This window comes from Xenopus tropicalis, chromosome 6 (genome assembly GCF_000004195.4).
Source record: "Xenopus tropicalis strain Nigerian chromosome 6, UCB_Xtro_10.0, whole genome shotgun sequence".
NCBI lineage: Eukaryota > Metazoa > Chordata > Amphibia > Anura > Pipidae > Xenopus > Xenopus tropicalis.
The window spans coordinates 3,872,165-3,887,711 of NC_030682.2; the positions used below are offsets into that span (position 1 = coordinate 3,872,165).

The window sequence follows — 15,547 nt, forward strand, 5'->3', positions numbered from 1 at the left end:
CCCCAGGGGCTTCCCCCAGAACTACCCCCAGGGGCTTCCCCCCAGAACTACCCCAGGGGCTTCCCCCCAGAACTATCCCCAGGGGCTTCCCCCAGAACTATCCCCAGGGGCTCCCCCCAGAACTATCCCCAGGGGCTCCCCCCAGAACTATCCCCAGGGGCTCCCCCCAGAACTACCCCCAGGGGCTCCCCACAGAACTACCCCCAGGACTACCCCCAGGGGCTCCCCCCAGAACTATCCCCAGGGGCTCCCCACAGAACTATCCCCAGGGGCTTCCCCCCAGAACTACCCCCAGGGGCTCCCCCCAGAACTATCCCCAGGGGCTCCCCACAGAACTATCCCCAGGGGCTCCCCCCAGAACTATCCCCAGGGGCTCCCCCCAGAACTATCCCCAGGGGCTTCCCCCCAGAACTACCCCAGGGGCTCCCCACAGAACTACCCCAGGACTACCCCCAGGGGCTCCCCCCAGAACTATCCCCAGGGGCTCCCCACAGAACTATCCCCAGGGGCTCCCCCCAGAACTATCCCCAGGGGCTCCCCCCAGAACTATTCCCAGGGGCTCCCCCCAGAACTACCCCCAGGGGCTTCCCCCCAGAACTACCCCCAGGGGCTTCCCCCAGAACTATCCCCAGGGGCTTCCCCCCAGAACTATCCCCAGGGGCTCCCCCCAGAACTATCCCCAGGGGCTCCCCCAGAACTATCCCCAGGGGCTCCCCCCAGAACTATCCCCAGGGGCTTCCCCCCAGAACTACCCCCAGGGGCTCCCCACAGAACTACCCCCAGGACTACCCCCAGGGGCTCCCCCCAGAACTATCCCCAGGGGCTCCCCACAGAACTATCCCCAGGGGCTCCCCCCAGAACTATCCCCAGGGGCTCCCCCCAGAACTATTCCCAGGGGCTCCCCCCAGAACTACCCCCAGGGGCTTCCCCCCAGAACTACCCCCAGGGGCTTCCCCCAGAACTATCCCCAGGGGCTTCCCCCCAGAACTATCCCCAGGGGCTCCCCCAGAACTATCCCCAGGGGCTCCCCCCAGAACTACCCCCAGGGGCTCCCCCCAGAACTATCCCCAGGGGCTCCCCCCAGAACTATCCCCAGGGGCTCCCCCCAGAACTATCCCCAGGGGCTCCCCCCAGAACTATCCCCAGGGGCTCCCCCCAGAACTATCCCCAGGGGCTCCCCACAGAACTATCCCCAGGGGCTCCCCACAGAACTACCCCCAGGACTACCCCCAGGGGCTCCCCCCAGAACTATCCCCAGGGGCTCCCCCCAGAACTATCCCCAGGGGCTCCCCCCAGAACTATTCCCAGGGGCTCCCCCCAGAACTACCCCCAGGGGCTTCCCCCCAGAACTACCCCCAGGGGCTTCCCCCCAGAACTATCCCCAGGGGCTTCCCCCAGAACTATCCCCAGGGGCTCCCCCCAGAACTATCCCCAGGGGCTCCCCACAGAACTATCCCCAGGGGCTCCCCACAGAACTATCCCCAGGGGCTCCCCACAGAACTACCCCCAGGACTACCCCCAGGGGCTCCCCCCAGAACTACCCCCAGGGGCTCCCCCCAGAACTACCCCCAGGGGCTCCCCCCAGAACTACCCCCAGGGGCTCCCCCCAGAACTATCCCCAGGGGCTCCCCACAGAACTACCCCCAGGGGCTGTTACAAGGGAAGCACATCCACCGCGTTCATTTTAATGTAAAGGTTCCATTTGCTACACTCAGTAGGCCACTTTTTGTCAGCTCTTCTTAGGAATAAGGCTGTTGCCCTGTCACACTCCCCGCACCCCTCTATCCCCCTGTACCCCGCAGTCTGTGTGTCATTGTATCAGATAAACACCCCCACATCCCACTTACACGCTAATTACACGCTATGCACACGCACCTTTGCTTTTAAAGGGTTTGTTCACCTTTGAGTTTAGAAGGATGTAGAGAGGGATATTCTGAGACAATTTGCAATTGGTCTTCATTTTTTATTATTTTTAGTTATTTTACTTTTTGTTCAGCAGCTCCTCAGTTTGGAGTTTCAGCCACTATCTGGTTGCTAGGGTCTGAATTTCTTTAGCAACCTGGGAGTGGTTTGAATAAGAGGCTGGTATATGAATAGGAGAGGGGCTGAATAGAAAGATAAGGAATAAAAAGTAACAATAACAATAAAACTGGAGCCTCACAGAGCAATAGGGTTTGGCTGCCGGGGTCAGTGACCCCCATTTGGAAGCTGCAAAGAGTTGCAAGAAGAAGGCAAATCATTCAAAAACTATAACAAAGAAATAATGAAGACCAATTGAAAAGTGTCTTAGAATTGGCCATTCTATAACCTACTAAAAGTGAACTTAAAAGTGAACCCGCCCCTTTTAAAAGGGGAACTACACTCAAACAGATTTAGCCTAATAATAAGGAAATGTCATTCTAAGCCCCTCCCCAATAGCTATTCTGTTCCATTCACCAACATTGAGACTTTTGTGCATGGATTCTGGTGCAATTACGCAAAATCCCCCCCCCCCGGCATCATTCCCTGTGTTTGGGGGGTGAGTGGCGCCTCATTGTTTAGGTACAAGTGGGCGGTGCCTAGTGACACAGGGGGCCGGGGGACCCTGGAGGTACCACCTGGCCCGGAGATGGCAGCAGTTACAGGGTTCCCCTGGGGGCGGGAGCGCCAGTATACGGAACACAGAGAGCCCCCCTTTAATGAATGGGATTAGCGCACAAGTCACTATGGGGGAAAGTGCGAGTTGCTCACTGTGCTTGTGATTATAAATGAGCCCTAAGGTGTGGGGGGGGGGGGGCAGTATGGGGCACTGAGCCTGGCATTTAGCAGCACATACTGCCCCCCCCCCAAGCTGGGATACACAAGGGGAAGGTTTGGGAGAAAGAACATGGGAGATGGCGCCTACTGGCTCCGCTGCGCTGTTCTGCAGGGTTAGCGGGGAAGGGGCTCATTAGACCGCAGTGGGTGGGGCTTTTGTCTGGGGGGGTTTAGTTCTCCTTTAAACACAAATCAGCAGCAACAGCCCCATTGGTTTAATTCCCCACACAGGGAGACCCCAGGAATAGTGTCAGTAGTTTAGTTACATGTATCAATAACGTTACAATTCTGTTGTTTTTAGTTTTATTGTAATAACAGCGCCGGGAATATGTTGCCTCTTTATAAATACTGTTATTAATAATCTTATTTCTTTGTTATTAGGGAATTGGCCTGAGAAAGAGGAGCAGAACCTCAGAGCTGGGAGATATTGTCCAGTTCCATATGGGTCGGAGGTGCCGGGGGGAAGATCAGAAGAGGTGGAAGTGAAACCCTTTATCTGCACACGTTGTGGGAGGAGATTCCATAGTCACCGGAACCTTCTCACCCACCAGAGAATCCACACGGGGAGGAGCTTTGTCTGCTCTAAACGTGGGAGGAGATTCCATAGTCACCGGAACCTTCTCACCCACCAGAGAATCCACACGGGGAGGAGCTTTGTCTGCTCTAAATGTGGGAAATGTTTCTCTCACAGGAAGATCCTCATTGCTCATAAATGGGTTCATACTGGGAGGAAACCATTCACCTGCACTGAATGTAATAAGGGCTTCTTGTGGAACAGGGACCTTCAGGAACATAAAAAGAGCCATAAAGAACAAATAAATCATCTCTTGGCTCCCAGTGGAGAGAATCCAGCTGCCGGCTACTTACACCCCAATGAAAGCTCCGGAAAAAAGTCTAACCCTGAAGTCCGTTTTCGGAGTCGCGTAGATCAGGGACCATTTGTCTGTGTTCACTGTGGGAGGAGCTACAAGCGCAAGGCTAAACTCAATGTACATCTAAGGATTCACACAGGAGAGAAGCTTTGTGTTTGTCCTCACTGCAGGAAAAGCTACACGGATAAATATAACCTCAGTGTACATCTAAGGGTTCATACAGCAGGGAGACTGTGTGCCCCGAGTGTGGGAAAGGCTTCCGCCAATCCAGCTCCCTCAAAAGCCACAGTTGGAGTCACACAGAAGAGATGCCTTGGGTCTGTATAGAGTGTGGGAAAAGCTTCAGGAAAGAGTGGGACCTCAAAACTCATTTTCATGCTCACACAGGGGAGAAACCATTTGCCTGCACCGAGTGTGGGAAAACTTTCCGGACCAGACAAAGGAAGAACATTCACCTTAAAATACACGCTGAAAAGACTTTCTCTTGTTCCGAGTGCGGCAAGTTCTTTTCAACAAAGGAGGTTCTGAAGAGGCACCAGAAGATCCACACGGGGGAGAAACCCCACGAGTGCACAGAGTGCGGGAAACGATTCCTGCAGAAGCACAAACTAGAGAGACATTATCTGCAGCATTCCGGGGTAAAGCAGTTCATCTGCCCCGAGTGCGGGAAAGCATTTGCCATTAAGCAGCAGCTCCAGTCTCACCAATTGGATCACTCCGGCGAGAGGCCACATGTCTGCCCCGAGTGCGGGAAGGGCTTTAAGAGGAAGGCTACACTCACTGAGCACTCTCGTATCCACACGGGGGAGAAACCATATGTGTGCAATGAGTGTGGGAAACGCCACGTGAACTCCACTTCACTCAGGCTCCATCTTCAGACTCACGTTACTAAGTCTTTTGTCTGCCCCGAGTGTGGGAAGGGCTTTAAGAGCAAGGCTTCACTCACTGCGCACTCTCGTATCCACACGGGGGAGAAACCATATGTGTGCAATGAGTGTGGGAAATGCCACGTGAACTCCACTTCACTCAGGCTCCATCTTCAGACTCACGTTACTAAGTCTTTTGTCTGCCCCGAGTGTGGGAAGGGCTTTAAGAGCAAGGCTTCACTCACTGCGCACTCTCGTATCCACACGGGGGAGAAACCGTATGTGTGCAATGAGTGTGGGAAAAGCTGCAGATCCAAGAGAGGCCTCGCTGCTCATTTTCATACTCACACAGGAGACAAATCTCTTGTTAATTAGTGGAAACTTCAAGCTCAGCCTTGGCCCCGATCCATAGATTCTCCCCAGGGGCCACCCTTATCATGTACAGGGCCCGCTACTTTCTGTTTAAAGGGGAACTGTCACCAAAGGAAATAATTCCAAGTTCTTTTCTGTTATGTTAGTTGAGCAAAATAAACGTTACTTACACTGTATAAATGATTCATTTTTTTTTATTAAGTCTTGGAATTTATAGTCACAGCCAGCAGGGTGGCGCCATTTTGTGGGCACTGTTATTAAGGGAAGCTGTGTATCTGCATCTGCCATCTAAGTGATATCTAGGAAGTGCTGAATGGAAAGTTGAAGTAAATGTAATTAAAAATCTGAGCTGTCAATCATATATCGCCTGCCCCGCCTCTATGCCTGCTGTGGGTGATTTCATTAAAAAAAGAATTTGGGTCCATGTTTTATTAAACAGTTTTGTATGTGTGGGGGACAGTTCCCCTTTACATGAATAGTAAGGGCTGTGCCTATGGGAGCCGGGACCAGTGTAGAATATGGTGAGACTGAGGCGGCACTGGGGGGCCACTCCCTATGTTTTATATGTTTTGCTCCAACCGTTGCTGTAGGGGGCAGTAGCCATGATCTCGCTGCTTATACAGTTGGATTATGTAGCAGCCACATTGCTCTCAGCTCAAAGGGGATTGGCTCAGAACCCCACTGGCCCCTCCTAGTGTGGCCCCTCCTGCCCGGCTCCTACAGTATGAAACCTATATACGATTTCTCCCAGTAGTGTTGGAGACAGGCCAATAGCAATATCCATTCAATAACAACAGGTTAAATATAATGGTGTAATGATCTGTATGAAGAAAATGGAAGTCAAAGAGTGACTCCATTACGTTGAACTTCCCCTTTAATGAAAAAGTTGTATATGTTTTTACATAGAATACATACATTTTACATACATTTTTTCTTTTGGCACTTTGAGTTCTATATGAAAGCCAGGGGCGGGCAAAGCCGACTGGGCGCCCTAGGCAACCTGGTCAGCCACCATACCCCCCCACCCCGGCGTGCATGCGCAGTTTGGGGGGGGGGTGCGCTGCGATGGGTCATTGCCCCGGCGCTAATGACAAGCGACAAGGGCAATGACAGAGAAGGAGGACTAGGGGTAGGCAGGAGAGGTATCCTGCCCCCAATCGTTGCGCCCTAGGCAGCTGTCTCTTCTGCCCCCCCCTAGTTCCGGCCCTGATGAAAGCTGCCCCTATGGGCTCATCTATATGGGACAGACCTGTCACACAATGAGGGGGAGACTGAATAAACATCAATGTACAATAATCACTAAACCCTGAAAAGAGGGAGAGCAAAGGGAATTTATATTTATATTCTGTATGTGCCCGATGGGGTCGGCTCACTAAACACAGGGTTTGAAAAAAACTATAAAATAAAAAAAATCCCCCAGGGATTCCCCATAGCAACGGAATAAAGAGCAACACACTGAGCTGTAAGAAGCTTATTATTACCCATAAACCAAGGGAAACCAGTTCCCAGTTGCTCCCAGTGTTGGACAGTGTAGATGTATATAGTATAGTAAATATACTGGGGGTGCCACTATTTCCCACAGGCAGGTAAATGGAGACACCCCGGTTCTTTTCCAGAGATGGAACCATTTATTCAGATTATCCGGCCCAGAGACAGCAAATCATACAAAGGGCTTTCTAACGTGCCCACAGGGTCTATTATATAGGGCAGGGCCCCAACCTTTCTTACTCGGGAGCCACAGTCAGATGTAAAAAGACTTGGGGAGCAACGCAAGAAAAGTTCATGGAGGAGCCAAATAAGGGCTGTGATTGGCTATTAGGGGCCTCTATGCACCCTATCAGCTTACAGGGGGCTTTATTTGGTAGGAAATCTTGTTTTTATTCAACCAAAACTTGCCCCCAAGTCAGGAATTCAAAAATAACTCCCTGGTTTGGGGGCACTGAGAGCAACACCCAAGGGGTTGGGGAGCAACATGTTCCCCCCGCGCCACTGGTTGGGGATCACTGGGGAATAGGCTTCTCCCTGACCTTCCATCCAATCTTTGCTCTCTCTCATTCTCTCTATGTCTCTCTCTGTCTGAGTGTGTCTCTATGTCAATGTGTGTATCTCTATGTCTGAGTGTGTCTCTCTATATCTGTGTGTGTCTCTCTCTGTCTGAGTGTGTCTCTCTCTGTCTGAGTGTGTCTCTCTCTGTCTGAGTGTGTATCTCTATGTCTGAGTGTGTCTCTCTATATCTGTGTGTGTCTCTCTCTGTCTGAGTGTGTCTCTATGTCAATGTGTGTCTCTCTATATCTGTGTGTGTCTCTCTCTGTCTGAGTGTGTCTCTATGTCAATGTGTGTCTCTCTCTGTCAATGTGTGTCTCTCTCTGTCTGAGTGTGTCTCTATGTCAATGTGTGTCTCTCTATGTCTGAGTGTGTCTCTCTCTGTCTGAGTGTGTCTCTCTCTGTCTGAGTGTGTCTCTCTCTGTCTGAGTGTGTCTCTCTCTGTCTGAGTGTGTCTCTCTCTGTCTGAGTGTGTCTCTCTCTGTCTGAGTGTGTCTCTCTCTGTCTGTGTGTATCTCTCTCTGTCTGAGTGTGTCTCTCTATGTCTGTGTGTGTGTGTCTCTATGTCTGTGTGTATCTCTCTATGTCTGAGTGTGTCTCTCTCTGTCTGTGTGTGTGTCTCTCTATGTCTGTGTTTCTCTATGTCTGTGTGTGTGTCTCTCTATGTCTGTGTGTGTCTCTCTCTGAGTGTCTCTCTATGTCTCTATGCTATCACAGATTTTCTTCAAAGCCTTCCAGAACCAACTAATTACTTGTAGGAGAAATGTGTAAATGTACTTATGGGCCTTAATCACTAAGTGCTCTTGCATGTATGTGTAGGGACCCATTGGGTTAATCTGCCCCTATGGCTTTAAACCCTACCATTTCCTAGTTTATGCTGTTACTGGGCAAAGACCCATGTATCCAGTTCAAGTATTGTATTATATGCCTATTGGTTATTAGGTTGGCCACACCCCTTGCACTCCAATATAGTGTTCAGCAAAGGGTTTGATCTTCCTCTTTGGATGCCTCTGATGTCTCAGGTGGAAGGTCCACTGAGCTTGGGATCAACAGGGCCCCAATAAAGCCATCTCTACCCTAGAGTATCCATCTACACTCTAGTGAAGTCGGGGACAGGGACCCCATGAACGAGGACCAGTTATACAGTTATACTCAGTAGAGCACTTTCTAGGAAAGTGAGGTAGTTAGGTGAAGGAAGCAAGAGCAGCTTTGGCTCCAACCAGGAAAGTAGCTGGAAGTACCTTCCATACAGGCAGTGTTGCCTCAGCATAGGGCCACGGTTAAGACACAGGATACAGGCAGTACCTAACCCTGATCCACAGTCGGCTGTAGGACTCCTTAAAGCTAAAGGTATTCAACCCAAGGACTGAGGTATCTACCCAGACTGCCCTCCATAGGGGTGCCAAGCTGACCCGGTGCATTTACCCTGCCCAGTCTCCCAAAGAGGTGGGATAAACCAGTGGCACCCTCTTATCTTGTCATTAGAGTACTACTGTCATTTCTGTATTATTATTGAGTATATGATCAACCCTGTGCACTAATTGTCTTGGACAATAAACCCAGTTCTGTTTATTTCATCAGCAAGAACCTTCTGGTGCCCATTATTTGCTACTTTACTCTGCACACAGCATAGTGAGTTGTAGTTGCACTACACCCCAGGATACTTCCATATAGTGAAGGCCCATCCTGTTTAAGAGAGTGGCATGTACCCCATGCTCTAACCTATTCTAGCTGGTGCTGGACTGTTTTACAGCCAAATAGGGGTTACACATGCACCCATAGTCCCCATAAATATAACTACAAGCAGCAGTTACTGATTGGCCATTTCTCAGTCCCTGGCACACAGACATTATTGGGGATGTGCCTCTCCCATACACAGGGTATAAAGGTTACAATAAACACTATAAATGTTATGTGCCAGTGTATCAGGGAGCGGCCTCTGTATTTCTCCCTTGTACCAAGGTGCCAGTTCTACTAGCAGTATTCTCCTTCCAGCACTGAGAGACTGCCCGGCCTGCACCTTCCAGCCATGAGAGACTCCCCAGCACTGAGAGACTGCCCAGCCTGCACCTTCCAGCCATGAGAGACTCCCCAGCACTGAGAGACTGCCCAGCCTGCACCTTCCAGCCATGAGAGACTCCCCAGCACTGAGAGACTGCCCAGCCTGCACCTTCCAGCCATGAGAGACTCCCCAGCACTGAGAGACTGCCCAGCCTGCACCTTCCAGCCATGAGAGACTCCCCAGCACTGAGAGACTGCCCAGCCTGCACCTTCCAGCCATGAGAGACTCCCCAGCACTGAGAGACTGCCCGGCCTGCTCCTTCCAGCCATGAGAGACTCCCCAGCACTGAGAGACTGCCCAGCCTGCACCTTCCAGCCATGAGAGACTCCCCAGCACTGAGAGACTGCCCGGCCTGCACCTTCCAGCCATGAGAGACTGCCCAGCCTGCACTCCCCAGCACTGAGAGACTGCCCGGCCTGCTCCTTCCAGCCATGAGAGACTCCCCAGCACTGAGAGACTGCCCTGCCTGCACCTTCCAGCCATGAGAGACTCCCCAACACTGAGAGACTGCCTGGCCTGCACCTTCCAACCATGAGAGACTGCCCAGCTCTGAGAGACTGCCCGGCCTGCACCTTCCAACCATGAGAGACTGCCCGGCCTGCACCTTCCAGCCATGAGAGACTCCCCAGCACTGAGAGACTGCCCGGCCTGCAGCTTTTAGCCATGAGAGACTGTCGGGCCTGCAGCTTCCAGCACTGAGAGACTGCCCGGCCTGAGCCTTCCAGCCATGAGAGACTCCCCAGCACTGAGAGACTGCCCGGCACTGAGAGGCCGTTACTGCCTGTAAGTGGGAGAGTCACAAGATGTATATTCAGTACATGTCTCTGTGCAGTTACTGTGTTTGCTCAACTAAATGTCATTATTCTGTAACTAAGAAACACTAAGCACTGGCTTTTGTGCCCTGAAACGTTGCCCATTCACAATAACCTTGGAAGGACTTGCCCGGCTTATAATTGCTTTGGGTGCCAGCGCTGGGTGTTTGTGAGACTGTTTGGGAGGGAGCCGACCCCCCCAGCGTCTGTGCACCAAGCGTCACTGTTGGGAGAGCCAGGGGGTGCGGGTAAGAGTTTTATTTTTTTAATTATTCTGTAACTCCCTGTATCTGGGCTTAATATGTGATTCCTACATATTCCCCCTCCCTCTCACTCACCCCCGGCCCAGAATTCACTCCCCCAGCCCCATTATACAGGGCCCCCCCCTCATTATGTGATACACTGGGGCAAGCGGTGGGATAGGGGACTGGGGCACTGGGGGAACAGACTTCCAACTCCCTAATCCATTCCTGCATCATGGAAGCTCCACCTGGAATATACAGCGGCCCATGGGATACCTTCAGCTGCGCAGATGATGGGCTGGACTCCACAGATCCCTACAGATCCCAGGATCTGGTGAGGATGGAGGCAGACCTGGAGGCAGGTTACTATGCCCTGCAGAGCCCCATGCACCAACCAGGTGGGAGATACAAATACAGTCCCTACACGGTGCGGCCCCACAGCTGGGAGCAATGGCAAGAGCTCTGGGACCCGCTGGGCTTCTGTAACTACAACACCCTTGTGGGTGCCCCAGAGGGGGAGTTCTGGGACCTCTATAGATGCTGATTTAAATATATTGGTATGAATGATACAGAGGAAAGGAAGGACTGACTGGCTGAACTGGTTTACTGGGAACTGGATATTATAAGAGACTATGTGGGGATCCTACCATTTGAGGATCATCGTAGGGAAGAAATGCTGGCATGTGCCCAAAATTTATTCTGATTTGAGCAGGCAAAGCCAGTTCTGGGTGCAGTCAGCCCCAGAGATTCTCATTCTCACCCGAGTTCAATCAGTGCTGGGGCGGCAGAGGAACAAAAGACTAAAATGTATTGCCCTGGAGAACCAGGACCTACTGATCTGTGTAACCTGAGGCAAGGAGATGTTACACAGGAGGTGCCTGCTGCAGCCTCCCCCAGTGAGGTCCCTGTCTGTGTGGAGTCCGGGTGCTGTGTGATCCCTGGGCTGGCAGAACCTGAGAGGAGTTGCTGCAAACCTGCTGGATTGGCAGAGGCCGAGGGCCTATCAAGTGAAAAATCATTTTTAGTGGATTATAATGTGTTTGCAATGGCCAATGTGTCCAGAAGTGCTGAGGGTTCTGGACTGGCAGAAGGTGAAAAAGGTTGCATGGAAGAGAGCGGGAGGATCTCCCATCACCAGTGGACTGGCTGCTGGTTAGAGAGGATCAGAGCTATGACTTAAGCACAGATAATGGGAATGCCCAAGTCTGGTCCATCTGCCCAGGAAATAGTGGGCTGCAAGAACCTAAGGTACCGAGTGGCAAGGAATCCAATCCAAGTGACCAGATAATTATGATTGGCTGGAACATACCAATCTGTTACCTGCCCGTCCCTGTACCTAAACTTAACCCTTTGTTAGCCATCCTTGCCATATCCATGAGGGGGTTATTGCCCTCACTACCATGGGGGAGGGGCTTGGGCTGTTATTGCACAGTTCTGCTTGTCACTCAATGACATCACCAGGTTATACTAATGAGTAAGTGCCCCCCCGGCTCTGCCAGACATTCAACTCAATATTATTAACACTCCCCCCTCCAAACGTTCATACGTCGGTGCCGGTGAGCCTGTCCCACACATCAGCCAAGTAATAGTCACAGTCACAGCAGCATCTCAGAAAGGAGTTTAAAGCCTTTTTCTTCTGCGTCCCTCCATGTCAGTACACATGGGTAGCATCGCCCCTCCCCCACAGGAGGTAGGACCTATACCAAGCCAATTAAAATGAATCCTGCCCTATAAGACCACCTGACTTCCTCCTCACCACTGTTATTTTTTGTCCTACCGGACAGGGGTAGGTTTTTTTTTTTACACTTCTGTGCAGACACAGAGGGAAGTTTCCCGGGTAAAGGAGAAGAATTTACCTGATGCCCCAAATATGCAAAATGTTCAAATTGACGCCTATTGGGAAGAAATGCAGGTGTGGGCATACCCATGGGCCTAGCCTTGTGCTAAAATAGCCCCCCTGCGCTACGCCCAACTACACACAGTATTCAAACTGATGCCTATTGGGTAGGCTACAGGGGTGGGGTTTTATCCATATTTCCACACCAGCTGCTTCCATAGCTGTTGGTGTTGCACTGCTGCAGCAGTATGGTATCTCCTGCCTCTCTCATATTGTGTGCTCCCAATTAGCAGCCTTCCCCAGGCTTTACTGGAGTTTGCATTCTTCTGACAGGCAATGCTTTCTGGCTAGCTGCGTGTGTATTACTGGGGCACTTTGCTAGTTTTTTATCCTGAGCCTGAGTTCTCTGGGCAGACACAGCAGGTATTTGTGCTCCTGATATTACCAGGCACTCCCAGCACTGGTTGGGGGCTGCGCTGCTCTATCAGTATTGTTATATTATGTGCATGTTCCCTATAAGTAACCTTCTTGGGGTTCTAACAGGGATTTGCTTTTTTCCACCAAGCCAGTGCTATCTGGTAAGGAGCTTGTTTTCCTTTGGGTCTTTGTCATTTTGAGTGTTATTGGGAGCCTGAATTCTTCGGGGCAGACAGGTTTACTGTGCTTTTTTACAGTACAGGTATCGGACCCCTTATCCGGAAACCCGTTATCCAGAAAGCTCCGAATTACGGAAAGCCCGTCTCCCATAGACTCCATTATAAGCAAATAATTCAGAATTTTAAAACTGATTTCCTTTTTTTATGTAGAAATAAAACAGAACCTTGTAATTCATCCCAACTAAGATATAAATAACCCTTATTGGATGCAAAACAATCCTATTGCGTTTAATTAATGTTTTATTAATTTTTTTGTAGACTTAAGGTATGGAGATCCAAATTACGGAAAGACCCCTTATCCGGAATACCCTTGGTCCCGAGCATTCTGGATAATGGGTCCTATACCTGTATTACTCATATGTTTCTCTATATAGATTTCTTTTCTATCTGGTGGCTCAGGTGTGAGCCTAGTTGTAGTTCAACCTCTCCCACTGAGTGTTGGTGGCTGCCTGGTTCCCATCCTCCTTAGCAATCCCATGTTTGGGTGGATAGGCAGGAACTACTGCCTCCTTTCTATCTCCTGTGTCCACTGGCCCCTGTTTTGGCCCTTGGCCCGCATGTCCGCTGGCCCCTGTTTTGGCCCTTGGCCTGCGTGTTTGCTGGCCCCTGTTTTGGCCCTTGGCCCATGTCCACTGGCCCCCGTTTTGGCCCTTGGCCCGTGTGTCTGCTGGCCCCTGTTTTGGCCCTTGGCCCATGTCCACTGGCCCCCGTTTTGGCCCTTGGCCCGTGTGTCTGCTGGCCCCTGTTTTGGCCCTTGGCCCATGTCCACTGGCCCCCGTTTTGGCCCTTGGCCTGCGTGTTCGCTGGCCCCTGTTTTGGCCCTTGGCCCGCGTGTCCACTGGCCCCTGTTTTGGCCCTTGGCCCATGTCCACTGGCCCCCGTTTTGACCCTTGGCCCGTGTGTCTGCTGGCCCCTGTTTTGGCCCTTGGCCCATGTCCACTGGCCCCCGTTTTGACCCTTGGCCCGTGTGTCTGCTGGCCCCTGTTTTGGCCCTTGGCCCATGTCCACTGACCCCCGTTTTGACCCTTGGCCCGCGTGTCCACTGGCCCCTGTTTTGGCCCTTGGCCCATGTCCACTGGCCCCCGTTTTGGCCCTTGGCCCGTGTGTCTGCTGGCCCCTGTTTTGGCCCTTGGCCCATGTCCACTGGCCCCCGTTTTGGCCCTTGGCCCGTGTGTCTGCTGGCCCCTGTTATGGCCCTTGGCCCATGTCCACTGGCCCCCGTTTTGGCCCTTGGCCTGCGTGTTCGCTGGCCCCTGTTTTGGCCCTTGGCCCGCGTGTCCACTGGCCCTGTTTTGGCCCTTGGCCCATGTCCACTGGCCCCCGTTTTGACCCTTGGCCCGTGTGTCTGCTGGCCCCTGTTTTGGCCCTTGGCCCATGTCCACTGGCCCCCGTTTTGACCCTTGGCCCGTGTGTCTGCTGGCCCCTGTTTTGGCCCTTGGCCCATGTCCACTGACCCCCGTTTTGACCCTTGGCCCGCGTGTCCACTGGCCCCTGTTTTGGCCCTTGGCCCATGTCCACTGGCCCCCGTTTTGGCCCTTGGCCCGTGTGTCTGCTGGCCCCTGTTTTGGCCCTTGGCCCATGTCCACTGGCCCCCGTTTTGGCCCTTGGCCCGTGTGTCTGCTGGCCCCTGTTTTGGCCCTTGGCCCATGTCCACTGGCCCCCGTTTTGGCCCTTGGCCTGCGTGTTCGCTGGCCCCTGTTTTGGCCCTTGGCCCGCGTGTCCACTGGCCCCTGTTTTGGCCCTTGGCCCATGTCCACTGGCCCCCGTTTTGACCCTTGGCCCGTGTGTCTGCTGGCCCCTGTTTTGGCCCTTGGCCCATGTCCACTGGCCCCCGTTTTGACCCTTGGCCCGTGTGTCTGCTGGCCCCTGTTTTGGCCCTTGGCCCATGTGTCCGCTGGTACAACAGAGGCCTTTACCGCACACCCTAGCTCTCCAAAATTGAACACCCGGTGCACACTGCTGGAGGGATCGGCACCCTCCCAAAACCAATGGAAACACAAAAAGCAAAATGGCACTCAGGGCTAGAGGAAAATAATTATTTTTAAAAAATCTTTATTTACGAAAAATGCAAAAAAGCATTTTTCGCAAATAAATTTTTTTTAAAAGGAATTATTTTCCTCTAGCCCCGAGTGCCATTTTGCTTTTTGTGTTTCCGTGTGTCTACTGGCCCATCTTGGCCCTTGACCTGCGTGTCCGCTGGTGTGTGTTGTGGCCCTTGGTCTGCTGGTGTGTTGTGGCTCTTGGCCCATGTGTCTGCTGGCCCCTGTTTTGGCTCTTGGGCTGTGTACACTGGTGTGTGTCATGGCCTGCGTGTCCACTGGCCCCTGTCGGCCCTTGGCCCGCGTGTCCGCTGGTGTGTGTCATGGCCCTTGGTCCGCTGGTGTGTGTCGTGCCCGTGTGTCCGCTGGCCCCTGTTTTGGGCCTTGGCCTGCGTGTCTGCTGGTGTGTGTTGTGGCCCGCGTGTCCACTGGCCCATCTTGGCCCTTGACTCGCATGTTCGCTGGTGTGTGTTGTGGCCCTTGGTCCACTGGTGTGTGTCTGCTGGCCCCTGTTTTGGCCCTTGGCCCGCATGTCAGCTGGTGTGTGTTGTGGCCCTTGGCCCATGTGTCTGCTGGCCCCTGTTTTGGCCCTTGGGCTGTGTCCACTGGTGTGTGTCATGGCCTGCGTGTCCACTGGCCCCTGTCTTGGCCCTTGGCCTGCGTGTCCGCTGGTGTGTGTTGTGGCCCTTGGTCCGCTGGTGTGTGTCGTGGCCCGTGTGTCCGCTGGCCCCTGTTTTGGGCCTTGGCCTGCATGTCCGCTGGTGTGTGTTGTGGCCCTTGGTCCGCTGGTGTGTGTCATGGCCCGTGTGTCCACTGGCCCCTGTTTTGGGCCTTGGGCGACGTGTCCACTGGTGTGTGTTGTGGCCAGCATGTCCGCTGGTGTGTGTCGCAGCCCTTAGTCTGCTGGTGTGTGGCGTGGCCCTTGGCCCACGTGTCTGCTGGCACTTGTG

The 15,547-nt window shown here is 52.8% G+C and overlaps 1 pseudogene; it reads left to right on the forward strand.

The window, feature by feature from the left end:
* Positions 1 to 2,608: 2,608 nt before the first annotated feature.
* Positions 2,609 to 5,073, forward strand: LOC101732205 (annotated as a pseudogene).
* Positions 5,074 to 15,547: the final 10,474 nt, after the last annotated feature.